Source organism: Pinus tabuliformis, chromosome 6 (genome assembly GCF_031772625.1).
Source record: "Pinus tabuliformis cultivar Carrire ecotype Pingquan chromosome 6, CPIR1, whole genome shotgun sequence".
Taxonomy (NCBI): domain Eukaryota; kingdom Viridiplantae; phylum Streptophyta; class Pinopsida; order Pinales; family Pinaceae; genus Pinus; species Pinus tabuliformis.
Window position 1 is genome coordinate 1,316,060,870 of NC_142292.1, and position 14,284 is coordinate 1,316,075,153.

Consider the following 14,284-nt stretch of genomic DNA (forward strand, 5'->3'; position numbering starts at 1 on the left):
AGAGTAATGTGTTTTCCGCACGAAGGAAGAGTGGTCAAGCTCGTAGACCAGCTTTCATTCCCTGGTTCATGCATAGGGAATAGTCATATACCATCCCTGAATGGTCTTTTCATGCAAGGAATGTCTCATCAATCCCCAGTCCGTCCACCTGATGAGCACGAGTGATTTGGGGGACACGACTGAAACCCAGGGGACATGCACCCTGGTCTGCTTCGGCAGGAAAACTTCAGGTATAGCATAGGTTTCTGCGAAGGATATCTGACTAGTCTGACACTCCCATCCATCTAGGAAAAGGGGGTTAGACTGGAATAATATTCCCTCGTCAAAGTTATGTGAGTGGAGGCATCTGCACCACTCGCCTTTGTTTATTTCGGTAGACATCGCCGGAGAAATTTTTTGTTTGTGGTACAAATAGAACGATCTTTGGTAATCTGAAAGAGGTAGGCCTTTTTTGGCAAAACAAATGTTTTTTCCACGAAATTGCGGGGTAACCTTGAAACTCTATGTCTCTATACCTGGGGGCATGCAAACCTTTTGGCATGCAAGCGAAGAGCGACTATTTATTTTTTTAAATTTGTAGGTCCTCTAACCCTTTAAACTCGTAGGATTGGTCGTTTCCTAACTTGCATAAAGAAAGGATGTGGGGCAAAGCTTTGAAATAATGTCGTTTTTATATATGAGACATTCTTATTATACGACTGGATTAATCGAGCAGTTTTAACGCAGACTTCATGCTCGTTAAAAAATAAACATAAGCAATGAGCAAATGTTTCCCCCAGCATTTAAGCTCATTAAGAAATGAACCAATTTCAAGTAAATAACCATCGTGAATGTAGTACTTCAGCCTTTGAAGCCTTGGTCGTGTTCTCATCATCACCTCCACTTTGTATTGGCTGATCATTCACCTCCACTTGATTGTTTACCCCTTTTCAGTAATAGCTGCGAAGAGTGATCCTGTTAGCCATCCTTGTAACACTGCCGTGATTGGGAAATTCCAAACCTTACCTGGAATCAGCTGCTACCTGAATTTATCACTCGTTCCTCAAAGACGAGTCTCCTTTAAGCTCTTTTCAACTGACTCGTAAAATATGAAAAGATTGTCGAGCCGTTGGCCTCTCTAGCTCGTTAAAGTGACCGGAAGTGCTATCCCTCCTCTATATTTTAATCTTTTTGGACCTGAGGGATTATTACACAAAAAGATCAAGCACTTGTTTTGTTCGGCTCGTGAAAAGTACGGAAAATTCATCCTTTCTGTATTGTTTTATACTTTTTCAGACTTAAGGGATTAGATGAAGAAAAAGGATTTTTGGAGTTTTCTTTACATCCCTTTTCAAACTCTCTAAAATTGAAAAGGACTGAGTTATCTTTCTCGTTAAACTTGTTAAAACCTAATAGCGACAAACTTGTCTATAACAGACAAGAACGAGTTTCACTATCACTAGGCTCGTTAAAACATAGCGATGGGTTTGCCCGAAGGGAAAATTATAGAACAAGCATACGTTATCCTCCTCAAGCTTGACAAAAATAAAGAGGTACTGGTTAGCAATGACTGGGGAAAAATTGGGAAGAAAACCTGAAGAAAATTTGTTGGTAGCAAGTCGCTCTTGAACATGACACTTTCACTCCGCATCCAAGTCGGGTTGGGTTGTTCCATTCACTGGTCACATCACCATGGTCACATCACAGAATCCACATTTGTGGCTAATGCTACCAATCCATCCTGTTAGTGTCACCGATATGTTCAAGAAACGTCACTCAAAGAATCCACCTGTGTCTCACCCGCTGCAATACATTTATGCTCAATTCTTTCATGACCGCCACCCTGAACCTTATATCACCAGATCGTTTTTCACCTCCATTAAAATCATTTTCTCTGTTCCATGTCATCGATGTGGGATTCATTAAGGCCCTCCTATGACAGATCACTTCTTGTCGACATCAACTCATTATCCAAGAAGTCGATCTAGGAACACCCCTTTCAATACTTTGAAGCTTGCATGCCTCAATGGCAAGTTTCTCACTTTCGGCGGCAGGTTTACATCAATGGCCTTCGACAAAAAGATTTTGTGTGGTGTTCGATGCCAAGTCCCTTATTCACACCATGTGAATTGTACTACAGTACCTTGAGGATCATTATCATTATCGGTGATTCCTCTCGTGCCTGTTAACAGCTTACATCATTGGCTGGTAATCAGGCGATGTCTTTCCATGTTCGACTCCAGAACATCTCTCACATGGATCGACTTGTACTTTGAGTGAATATCGAATGAGATTGAAGACCCCGGATCTAGTTTCATCCATCCGGGCTGTGATATATATTCAGGAAAATAAAGATATCAAATGTACATCATTGATGCACAGATAATCATCCAATCTAAGGGATGATGGCTCTACTAGAATCATCAGTCTACACTCAGACCATTGTCTGTCCTATGTACATGAAAATGAATTTATAAAGATGAGCATGGGAATTCCCGCCTCAGCTAGATCATGAAAATATTATGAAGATAATGTATTGTATTGTATCTTATTACAGGTCTCCTTCGAGCTTGAAAGAACTTCGGATCCTCATGATAAAGCATTTCACCCGACATGAAAAAGATTAACGACCTCATGCTTTAGGGGGCAACTGTTATAGACATTTTTGGGCACTACAACCCCAAGCATAAATGTCCATAAAATAAGGGCTCCTAAGTCCCTAAAGGTGTTGTTCCAACCCCTCAAAGAACAAGGTCAACTAATTACAGCTTCTCCCAGAAGTTCTCCATGAAAAACTACTCAGAACTAGTCAAAACTGGACCATTTCACCTGCTCCATAGGCAAAGTGCATTGCATCTCACCTAAATACACACAGTAGGTGCATTGCATTTCAAATAGCCCTTCTATGGGGTGCGATGGGTGAGAAGGGACAAATGGCAGGGTCAATCCGCAAGGTGGAGAAGCATGGAATCTTCCAGAAACTTCTCCTATGACACTTGCCTCTCTGAATTCGACTAGGGATGAGTAAGAGATCATGAATCTCCAAGTGGAATCAAGAACTATCGGAGGGAAGACACTAATCAAATCACAAGCTGACTCATCTCCCTTGGAGACATCTATATATGGATCCCTCATCCCAGAGATCTAGAGGCTGGAATTTTGCATCTTGTAAGGAATTGTTGTTGGTTTCTTCAGGCAACATCATAGTGTTGGGTGATCTAAGCTTTTCATGAGGTGAAGAAGGGCTTACTTGGTGAGAGGATGATGCTGGGTTAGAACAATTGGTTGTAACTCTCTTGGCTCTTTCTTGATTATCAATAAAGCTATTCAAGTTTTCCTCCATACTCTTGTGTGATTTATGTTCTACGCATTTGTATGGTCAATTTACATTTGATCCTAAATTGTTTATGATAATAGATCTATGTTCTCGTATAGTGTTATGCTGCTTTGATTCTACAGGTACTTTGTGAAGCTAGGTATACAAGAAAGCAAGTAGCAAAGGACTATCAGAAGATAGAGGAATCGAGCAAGGAACCAAGCGTAAGATAGAGGTTAGTCTCCTTTATTCTTCTCTCATCTATCTCTCATAAAGGGAAACGAAAGTAGTTTTACTTTGTTTGTTTCTAAGGTAGCTACCAGCCTTAGTGGGATTAGCAGTTCTACATAGACACTATTCCCAGTAACACTTATGATCGTCAATCAATCCTAATAGTCAATTTGAACTTAATCATCAATATTATCATTATACTATTATATTATTATTAAAAAGAAATTCAAATCACTCAATCATAGCTCTCAATAATGTTCTCTTACACTCTCTTACACCCAATAAAATAATTCATAAAATATTACTCTTTAATGCATATGTTACACTCTCTCTTAAAAACATAAGTTACAAAGCCATATGTACCTCCTTCATGGCATGAATTACATTTCCTAAATGGGCATGCATTAAACTCCTCTTGGAATGTGAGTTACTCCTCATTTATGGCATGGATTCATTGCTTTTCCTATATATATATGTGCCTCACTCTTCCTCCCTCACTACGTGTGCATTGTAAAAGAAGAATACGAACTTGAGAAAGAGTTGGGGAGAGTTGAAGAAGATTGAGAGACGGAGGCTTGGAGAGTAAGAGAAGAACTTGTTGAGCCAATATTGATTCAATCCTTCAATGTTTTAGTGTTGATTCAGTTGATGGGAAGGCTGATTCAATGTGTGCATCTATTGCTTCTACTAGTGTTCACCATGCTACAACTTGTTCAGATTTCAATGAACTTACTCATTCTCTTGATCTCTCATTGTATTTTGCATATCTACTAAATAATTGATTTCTAATAGTAGAAGAATATGGTTGGGTATTCCCCTTGTGGGTTTTACCCTAGTCATTTGAACTAAATTCGTTGTGCCTCATTTTGTTCTTTTTTGTATTCTATTGTGCATTTGATTTATGTTCTATCTACAATTTCTTATCTAATATTGCAACATAAAGAAGTTTTGTAATAAGTGATTGTCACTGCATAGAACATCATAATTTCAACATGGTAACAAATCTTTGGTTAAGACAAGCCCAAAAAGGTAGGAGTTGACATTCCTTCTTTGTTTCTAAAATACTTACTACTGAAATTCGTACCCTTGAAAATTTTACTGATGAAATTTTACTACTGAAATCTTACTACTAAACTTTTACCATTGAAAGCTCCACAAACATGGTTGAATCCTTCAACCACCACATTAGACATTTATTTATTATCAATTTCTTCAGAAGGTGATATATGTACCATGATTAGGTTATTTTTTGACAAAGAATGGGTATATAGGTCTATCCAATGTTTTTGAAAAACAAAATTCACCTTGGGCCTTAAATGAAACTTCTTGGAATTAATCGCCCTAAAAAAAATGTAAAATCCATGAAATGTCAGATCTCCTAGATGTAGTTTCACTCTAGTTTCTTATAAGGGGGGGAATTAGGTGTTTTTAATAATAAGGATGCATACTTGCATCATGACAATATTTAGCAAAGTATAAGAAGGAATGTGGGCATTTAGAAATATTCATAGGTTGAAATGTTATGAAAGATGCTTACAAAAACCACACACAACCTTTCTATGGATATGTATCATTCAAATGGGATATGGTTACAATTAATTGGTTTTGGAAATTAGCCATGGACATAATATTAATTCTTGACCTTCTAATTTGAGGGCTTCACTTATTTACTAATTTAAAAAAAATATATTATATAAAACTATCACAAAAATTTATGAAAAAATAATAGTTCACAATTAACACCAATATATGGATTATATTTTAGAGGAAAAGAAATTATAAGCATAACTAGTCCAGCCATATAACTTAAATGGTTCATGAACGCCTATAGTCTTACGACATTAATGCAAGCAAGAATGACAATTGTGGCAACCGGATTGGAAAGAATTCAAAACTATATAATCTAACACCCTCTTTCCAATACAAATATGTCTATCAACGTAATTAAACATACACATACTATTTATAATTTAAAAAAAATAAAAATCTAACACCTTCTGTGAGAGCCCAACCATGAATGGCTCGATTTGGTCATGTAATCTCATCATATAATTGGATTATAAAAAAAAATGGCCTCAGTAAGGGACACAAATTGCAAGAGGTCTGGAGGAGGTCAAATTACTTGGGAAACACAACTTTCTTGCTGAAGGAAGGACACATTTGAACTATATGATGACCATTAAAGGTTATATGTTGAGCCTTAAATGCACATGATGGGATTTTTGTTGGAAATTAATTGGGCTACAACACCAGGAACAAGCCCATGTTTGCTTGGAAACTACAACAAGGAAAAAAAATAGCAAAAGGATAGGAAAATTAATGAAAGATAGAGTACTAGTATGGAACAACACAACAACAGAAAACATAAGGAAAGGAGACTCGTTTGAATGAAGGGGTGGAGACATGAGACTCATTTGGAATCAGATGGGGAAGGAAGTTAGGTCCCTATAATACTAGTGTATTCCCTTATTATTATTGTCATTGTATCCCATTATTATTATTTTTGTGCCCATGTTGTCCCCATATTATTATTATTGTGCCCCATAGAAGCCCACTATTGTTATTTTTGTGCCCTTACATTATTATTGTTATGTCGACTCTAATTATATTGTGACCCCTTAGACTCCTATATAGAAAGGAGGTCTCATAATTTGTATCATCCAAGAATTATTAATTTGTGTAATGTAAAATGGATTCCCCCACAAATATGTTTATTTTGAAGTCACTGACCTGTATTTTATTCCATTTTGTGAGCTGGTTGAAAAACATTTAGTATCAGAGCTTTGGATTCTAGGGTTTTGCTACTCCAAAAAGGTCATCGTGGAATTTTCACTATAACATTTTTTCTAAGAAGTTTCAGATGCTGAAATTAAAACCCATTTGATCTGAAATATTTATAAACCTCGGGTCCTAATTTCAAATCTTGTTTCGCTTTTATAGGTTTGGAGATATGGTCCAAGGAAGTTAGGGTTTTTGTAGGATCCTGAATTACATCCCAAACAAGTGACCCTAGTAAAATCGTCATAACTTTCCCTCTCAGAATCATATTAAACTTTAATAAGAAGTTATAGAATGAGGTCAGATTTTAGTTTTCCATGTAGTGTTTTTAGGTCCAAATATTGTAACAATGATATGTGGCATGTCATACAAGTTTTCCCTACTGAGCTAGTTTATAATCTGGTCATTGTGGGAGATGTGGTATAACTCTTTCCGGAAAAATCCAATATTGATATGACTTGTGGGGTTGGAAAGAGGACTTATAGGAATACTACAAGATGTAATTTCAAATCTTGGAGATCTAAAATTACAGAGATAAAATATATTCAATATCGAACTCCTAGGAAGTGAAAAAAGGTGTGTAGGCTTTTTATAATTTTGCATAAGTTCTGTTTGAAAAATTAGTTTGAAGTGATTCAAAGGGAATAGTGAATCATATTTATCATTAATTCATTCCTCGAACAAAGAAAATGGAAACACCTAGTAAGAAACCTGAAATATCTACCTAGACCCATGAAGAAGACGAAGAAATGCAACATGACATATCAAAAGTACGAGACCAAGTGCAATAAATTTCACTCTCACAAAAAGTGATAGAAGCTAAGATGGATGGTTTAAAGAAAGGCATAATGGATGGCGTGGAATCTAAGATGGATGGTTTAGAAGCAAAAAATAAAAGGAAACATTGAAGATTTGAAGAAAGACATGGAAGGTTTGAAAGGAGGTTGCCCCATCGAAGACGCTTATTTTGAAGTTGTTGATCTATATTTTCTTCTATTTTGTGAGTTGGTATTAATTGTGAGCTATTATTTTTTCATAATTTTTTATGATAGTTTTATGAGAGATTAAAACTCTACAGAAGGAGATTTGAGCTGCAAGAGGCAATGCAAAAGAGAGGAGGGAAACATGCCTCTAGTTTTCTCCGAATTCCTATGGTCCTTCATTGTATAGTGGTGGGGTTGGGTAGTTGGTCTTGGAACTCCCTTCTAATTCATCAATTGTTGAGTAGCTCGTGGGAGGAGGAAGAAGAAACTTTGGGGTCCCTATTTTAACTAGTAGATTGGTGTTTATTCCCTTTAGAAATACCACCTCAAAGTCTTAGAATATTTCTTGGGAATAATAGTTGCAAGTGGCTTGGTTGCATTTTGTCTATTTTTGTTAACAAGTCTCAGTATTGCAACAAGAATGTGCAACTCCCAAGGATACCAACTTTAATTATCAACCCGGGGTTGATATAGACTTAAGAGGTATCGATAATATATGTGAAACATACAATGTGTCCTTCCTTTGTTTTCATGATGTAATGGAATGCATGTAATGAAATCAAATCCTAACTAGTTGCTGAAATGGAAATGATCGAAATGGAAACCATAACGTATTGCAAGAAAGAAAGTACAAGAAAGGAAAAAAAATTCTCGTTGCATAAAGTAAATATCATTAACTAAATATCAATCATTATATTTCAAAGACTTTAGATCCATTGATAGAGTTCATTGGATGTGGCAATCAAGAAAATCATTATTGTATTATCAAATTCATAAATTTGTTTATTAACCCAATTCACTAAGATGTTTTGAATGGGTAAAAAGGAAAGTTCTAAGTGGTCTTTACTCCTCCTAAACCATTTGATTTAGAGCCTAGGGGTCATTATTCAACCCTAAGGGACAAAACCAAATCGTTTTGAGCAAATATGGGTAATAGAGAAAATTTTAAGGATTGAAATTTATTGCAAAGTTTAGAAACCTTGGTGAATAAAACTAGTCCCCAATGTGCAAACTATAAAATATTTGGTGATATATTTGTAAAAAGATTCAAATTTATAATGACTTTTCATATAGTCTCTATAAAATTTTGGTGATCTTTAAAGTAAAATAATGTTATACTATAAGAAATTGGTGAATCATTTTTAGAAAAACTGGAAATTGGTGATTTCTGCTTTTGGAAAAATTGTTGAAAATTAGCCCACCTGTGAATATTAGCACCTAAAATTTTCTATGATGAGCAAGTATATACATGTTGGAAGTGTGCCCTTAGATTATTACTGTTATGTCAGCTCTGATTATATTATGACCCCTTAGACTCCTATATATAGAAAGGAGGTTTGTTTATTTGTATCATCGAAGAATTGTTCATTTATGTAATGTAAAGGAGGTTTCCCCCTCGAAGAGGCTGAATTCTAAGGCATTGATCTATCTATTATGTCTTTTCTTGAGCTGGTTTCATAACATTTGGTATTAGAGCTTTGGATTCTAGGGTTGCGCTGCTCCAAACAAGTCATCGTGGCATTGTCACTATAACTTTTTTTCCGTGGCGTTTCAGAAGTTTCCAAAAAAACCCATTTGAGAAGAAATCGCGCTGAACCTTGGGTCTGAATTTCAGAGATTTTTGCGCTATATTTGTGGAGATATGATCTGAGGAAGTTGATCATTTTGCAGCTTCCTAAATTACATTCCAAACAGGTGACCTGGGGAAAATCATCATAACATTATCTCTGATAATTGGATTGGAATTTCGTAAGAAGGTACAGAAACAGGACAGACTATAGTTTCTTGTATATCATTTTTAGATCCAAAGGTTGAAACAGTGACTCGTGGCATGCCATACAAGTTCGATCTACTGAACTAGTCTATAATCAGGTCATCTTGGGAGATTGTGCATAACTCTTCCTTGGAGAATCCAAATTGGATCAGACTGGTGGCATTGGAAATATGAAACAGAGGGCTACTATAAGTCACAATTTCAGAACTTAAAGATCTGAAAGTACAGAGTTACAGTTGTTTCAAGTTCAAGCTCCTAAAATCAAGAAAAAGCAAGGTGAAGAAGTTTGATGGCAAGGATCCGGTAAATTGGATACTTCAGATGGAGCAATATTTTGATATACATGGTGTACAACTATTACAAAAGGTATGTATTGCATCTTCATATTTAGAACCAGATCAATTTTTATGGTATGAAGGGCTTTGTTATCGTAAACAACTTGTTACGTGGTCAATTTTCACGAAGGAAATGATAACACATTATGAGGATACAAAGAGCAACACCTTCTTCAACTGTAATGAATTGCACACAACATGAATCCTATAGAAACTAAATTTTGCATGTCAGGAGGTGGTGGCTCCACATTTTATTTTATTTAATTTTTATTTAATTTCTTCTTTTTTTCATTTTTCATTAATTATTTTCTTTTTTCAACTTTTCTCTAATTTTTTATTGCATGCAAAATAAACTCAAAGTACTTTTAATTAACTGGGTTGGCCCTCACCTACCTCTTCACACTCCTTGTCTTCCATCACGACTAAATGATTACATCCCACTTTCTCAAGCCCTTTTCACTTTTATCTTGTCCTCTCCCCCATGTGCGGATGTCTTGGTGGAAAAGTGAAGTTAATTGCTAGATAAGGTACAGGTTGATTTACTACTAATCTTGGCTATAAAAACCTTTTCCTTAATGCACTTGCAACACTTTTCAAGCTAAAATAAGTTCTTAAGAAATTTTTAAAGGATTGCATACCTGAGCCTTACCCTTGATGTGTTTTTTCAAGTGATATTGAGGCTGCTGATATGAATGTTGAAGTATACTTTGTTGGTCCTCAAGCTGCTACTAATGATCTTGAAGTTGTATGTGATAATCTGTTGGACGTCCTATTGTTGATAGCTGGTGGGCTCCAATATTGCAGCAATGACGCTGCAACTCTTGGGACTCCCTTCTTTACTTTTGTCAATGTTGTAGTTCATAACAAACTTGGAAGTGACGGTGCTGTATGCACAAGTACTAGCTCTTGTCGCACGCTGTCACTTGATCAGCTGGCACAAGTCCGCTAGGAGCTTAAGCCAACTTCTATGAGCTCTTAGAAGAATCTTTTAACTATGATGGATGAAAGCTAACTAAAAGGAGGCTAATCTACTTGCAGAAAGAAGCTGAAAGCTGAAAGGAAATGCAAACCCTAGCAAACCTTCGTTTTATCGACTAACCCTACTGGTGCAAGAAAAGAGATGAAAGTTGGAGAAATGGATGCCATTGACTCTTGGAATGGTGAAATGCATGTGACTAAGCCACTTCTAAGAGAAAATATGGAAAACACATCTTTTTGTATTTTTGAGTAATTTTGCAAGATTATTATGCATGTGCTTTAACTATGTTTAACTATGCAGGGGTTTATTGGCGAAAGGAAATGGAGTGGGAATTTGCAGGGGTTGGAAAGGTGAGAAGAGGGCCTAAGGGGTCCCTAGCACCCTTCCAAAGAGTTTCACAGTGATCAGATCTCCAGAAGCTGCTCACGTGATCTTCTATAGGAAGTCTGCAGGGGTTCTACAGGATGTTCTACAGGAAGGGCCGAGAGAGGAATTTTGAGGGTTGATGGAGGAAAAACAGTCGAAAAGTGGAAATGGAGGATGGATGAGGTTGTGAAGAGTTATAGGACCTGGTAAATGAGACTAAGGAGTGATGAATATGGTTGGATTTGTTCAAGGATGGAGGGAGCAAGGTTGCATAAACATGAAGAAAGTAGGTCAAACTGGCAAAGTGTGGCAAATGAAGGGGAGGAATCCAGAATTTGGGGTTGAAGCAGGTTGTGTGAGGTAGGAAGGATAGGTAGGGATGGATTACAGGTGATCTACACACTATCTCCCAAAACTAATCAAAGAAAGATTAAAAAAATCAAAGATCTATCTACTTTGAACTAATCTGACCTAGAAACCAGAATCATGATGAACAACAAGCTATGCGCAGGAAATCATGCAAGAGAACTATGGAAATCTAAGCAAGAATATATCTAAATATGAAAGCATGATTGGTACCACTTTTCCATCTAAAAATCCAACACTTGCAATTGCATTGAAAGGAAAAACAATGTTTTTGTGGCAGCAAGTATGCCTTGGTCTCAGCTCATGGTCCCAAGGAGGGAGAGGTGAGATCAAGGGTTGCTTGATGGCCATTTTTTGAAGAACTTTTTTGTATTCAAACCGTCAAATAAACCTGAAGCATGAAAAGCTATTTTAATCATCAAAAGCAACCTAAGTAACAAAGCAAGATGATAACCTAAATAGTAGAAATTATTCTATGAATGCAAAGAAAACACATAATAGTACACAAAGGAGGTACTGGCACTTGGGTTGGGCCCAACCTCAAGAGCTATAGCCTCCTAATAAAAGCTCAGAGCTGGTGCAAAGTGAAATGTATCTCCATTACTCAAAAAATAACCATGTCACAGAAATGTTTACAACAAAAGCTCAAAAATGAGTTGAAAGGCAAAGCAGCACCAAAGTACGAAAACAAATATTCAAGAGCTAAACTATCAAGGCTTGAAGCCTTCCTACTTATGAACCACGAGGACCTCCAACAACCCTCCTTAACTCGAGGGGCTTGGCTGCTCAAAGCTGCAAGTAATCAATCACTTCACAAAAGCTGCTCAGCTGCCCTTGGAAGTCGTCTTTGGTGGGCTGCTGAACTCTGAGCTGATGGTGGAGAACTCGAGGAAGGGGCCATTTAGTGCAGGATACACCCTTCCTACTAATCCTCAGCCTTTTTCCCTCGTATTTGGCTGTCAAATGGCTCATAAATGCTTGACCTTGGTCCAAAAGATGTCCAAAAATCTGTAATAAGCACGTATTAGACTTCATGGTCAAGTGACTATCATCATTCATTCAATTAACATAAATATACTAAAAATCATGCATAAACTATGAATAATGGTGGATTAATCAAGCATAATAGGAAAAATGAGCCCAATAAGTTACCCATTTTTGGAGCTCATCATCACCCCCCTGCTAAATGTGTTGCTCTGGGTGGGCTCCAATATTGCAACAATGATGCTGCAACTCATGGGACTCCCTTCTTTACTTTTATCAACTTGGTAGTTCGTAACAAACTTGGAAGCGATGGCATTGTATGCACAAGTACTAGCTCTTGCTGCAGGCTGTCACTTGATCAGCTGGCACAAGTCTGCTAGGAGCTTAAGCCAACTTCTATGAGCTCTTAGAAGAAGCTTTTAACTATGATGGATGAAAGCTAACTCAAAGGAGTCTAATCTACCTGCCGAAAGAAGCTGAAAGCTGAAAGGAAACGCAAACCCTAGCAAACCCTAGTTTTACCGACTAGCCCTCCTGGTGCAAGAAAAGAGATGAAAGTTGTAGAACTAGATTCCATTGACTCTTGGAATGGTGAAATGCATCTCACTAAGCTACTTCTAAAGGAAAATATGGAAAACACATCTTTTTGTATTTTTGAGTAATTTTGCAGGATTATTATGCATGTGCTTTAACTATGTTTAACTGTGCAGGGGTTTATTGGAAAAAGGAAATGGAATGGGTGTTTGTAAGAGGTTGGGAAGGTGAGAAGAGGGCCCAAGGGGTCCCTAGCACCCTTCCACAAATTTTCATAGCGATCAATCTCGAGAAACTGCTCATGTGATCTTCTGTAGGAAGTCTGCAGGGGTTCTATAGCATGTTCTGTAGGAAGGGCTGAGAGAGGATTTTTGAGGGTTGATGGAGGAAAAACGGTGGGAAAGTGGAAATGGAGGATGCATGAGGCTGTGAATAGGTCTAGGACCTGGTAAATGAGACTAAGAAGTGATGAAGACAGTTGGATTTGTTCAAGGATGGAGGGAGCAAGGTTGCACAAACATGAAGAAATTAGCTCAAACTGGCAAAGTGTGGCAAATGAAGGGGAGGAATCCAGAATTTGGGGTTGAAACAGGTTGTGTGAGGAAGGAAGGATAGGTAAGGATGGATTACAGGTGATCTGCACACTATCTCTCAAAACTAATCGAAGAAAGACTAAAAAATCAGAGATATATCTATTTTGACCTAATCTGACCTAGAAACCAAATCATGATGAACAACAAGCTATGCATAGGAAATCATGCAACAGAACTATGGAAATCTAAGAAAGAACAGATCTAAATATGCAAGCATGACTCGTATCACTTTTCCATCTAAAAATCCAACACTTACAATTGCATTGAAACGCAAAACAGTGTTTTTGTGGCAGCAAGTATGCCTTGGTCTCAGCTCATGGTCCCAAGGAGGGAGAGGTGAGATCAAGGGTTGCTTGATAGCCTTTTTTTGAAAAAACATTTTGTATTCAAACTGTCAAATCAACCTGAAGCATGAAAAGCTATTTTAATTATCAAAAGTAAACTAAGTAACAAAGCAAGATCTTAACCTAAATAGCAGAAATTATTCTATGAATGCAAAGAAAACACATAATAGTACACAAAGGAGGTACTGGAACTTGGGTTGGGCCCAAACCCAAGAGCTACAACCTCCTAAGAAAAGCTCAAAGCTGGTGCAAAGTGAAATGTATCTCCATTACTCAAAAAATAACCATGTCACAGAAATGTTTAGAGCAAAAGCTCGAAAATGATCTGAAAGGCAGAGCAACACCAAAGTACGAAAACAACTATTCAAGAGCTAAACTACCAAGGCTTGAAGCCTTCCTAATTATGCACCATGAGGACCTCCAACATCCCTCCTTAACTCGAGGGGCTTGGTTGCTCAAAGCTACAAGTAATCAGCCACTTCACAAAAGCTGATTGGTTTCCCTTGGAAATAATCTTTGGTGGGATGTTGAACTCCGAGTTGATGGTGGAGAACTCGAGGAAGGGGCCATTTAGTGTAGGAGACACCCTTCCTACTAATCCTCAGCATTGTTCCCTCATATTTTGCTATCAAATTGCTCATAAATGCTTGACCTTGGTCCAAAAGATGTCCAAAAATCTGCAATAAGCACGTATTAGACTTCATGGTCAAGTGACTATGCTC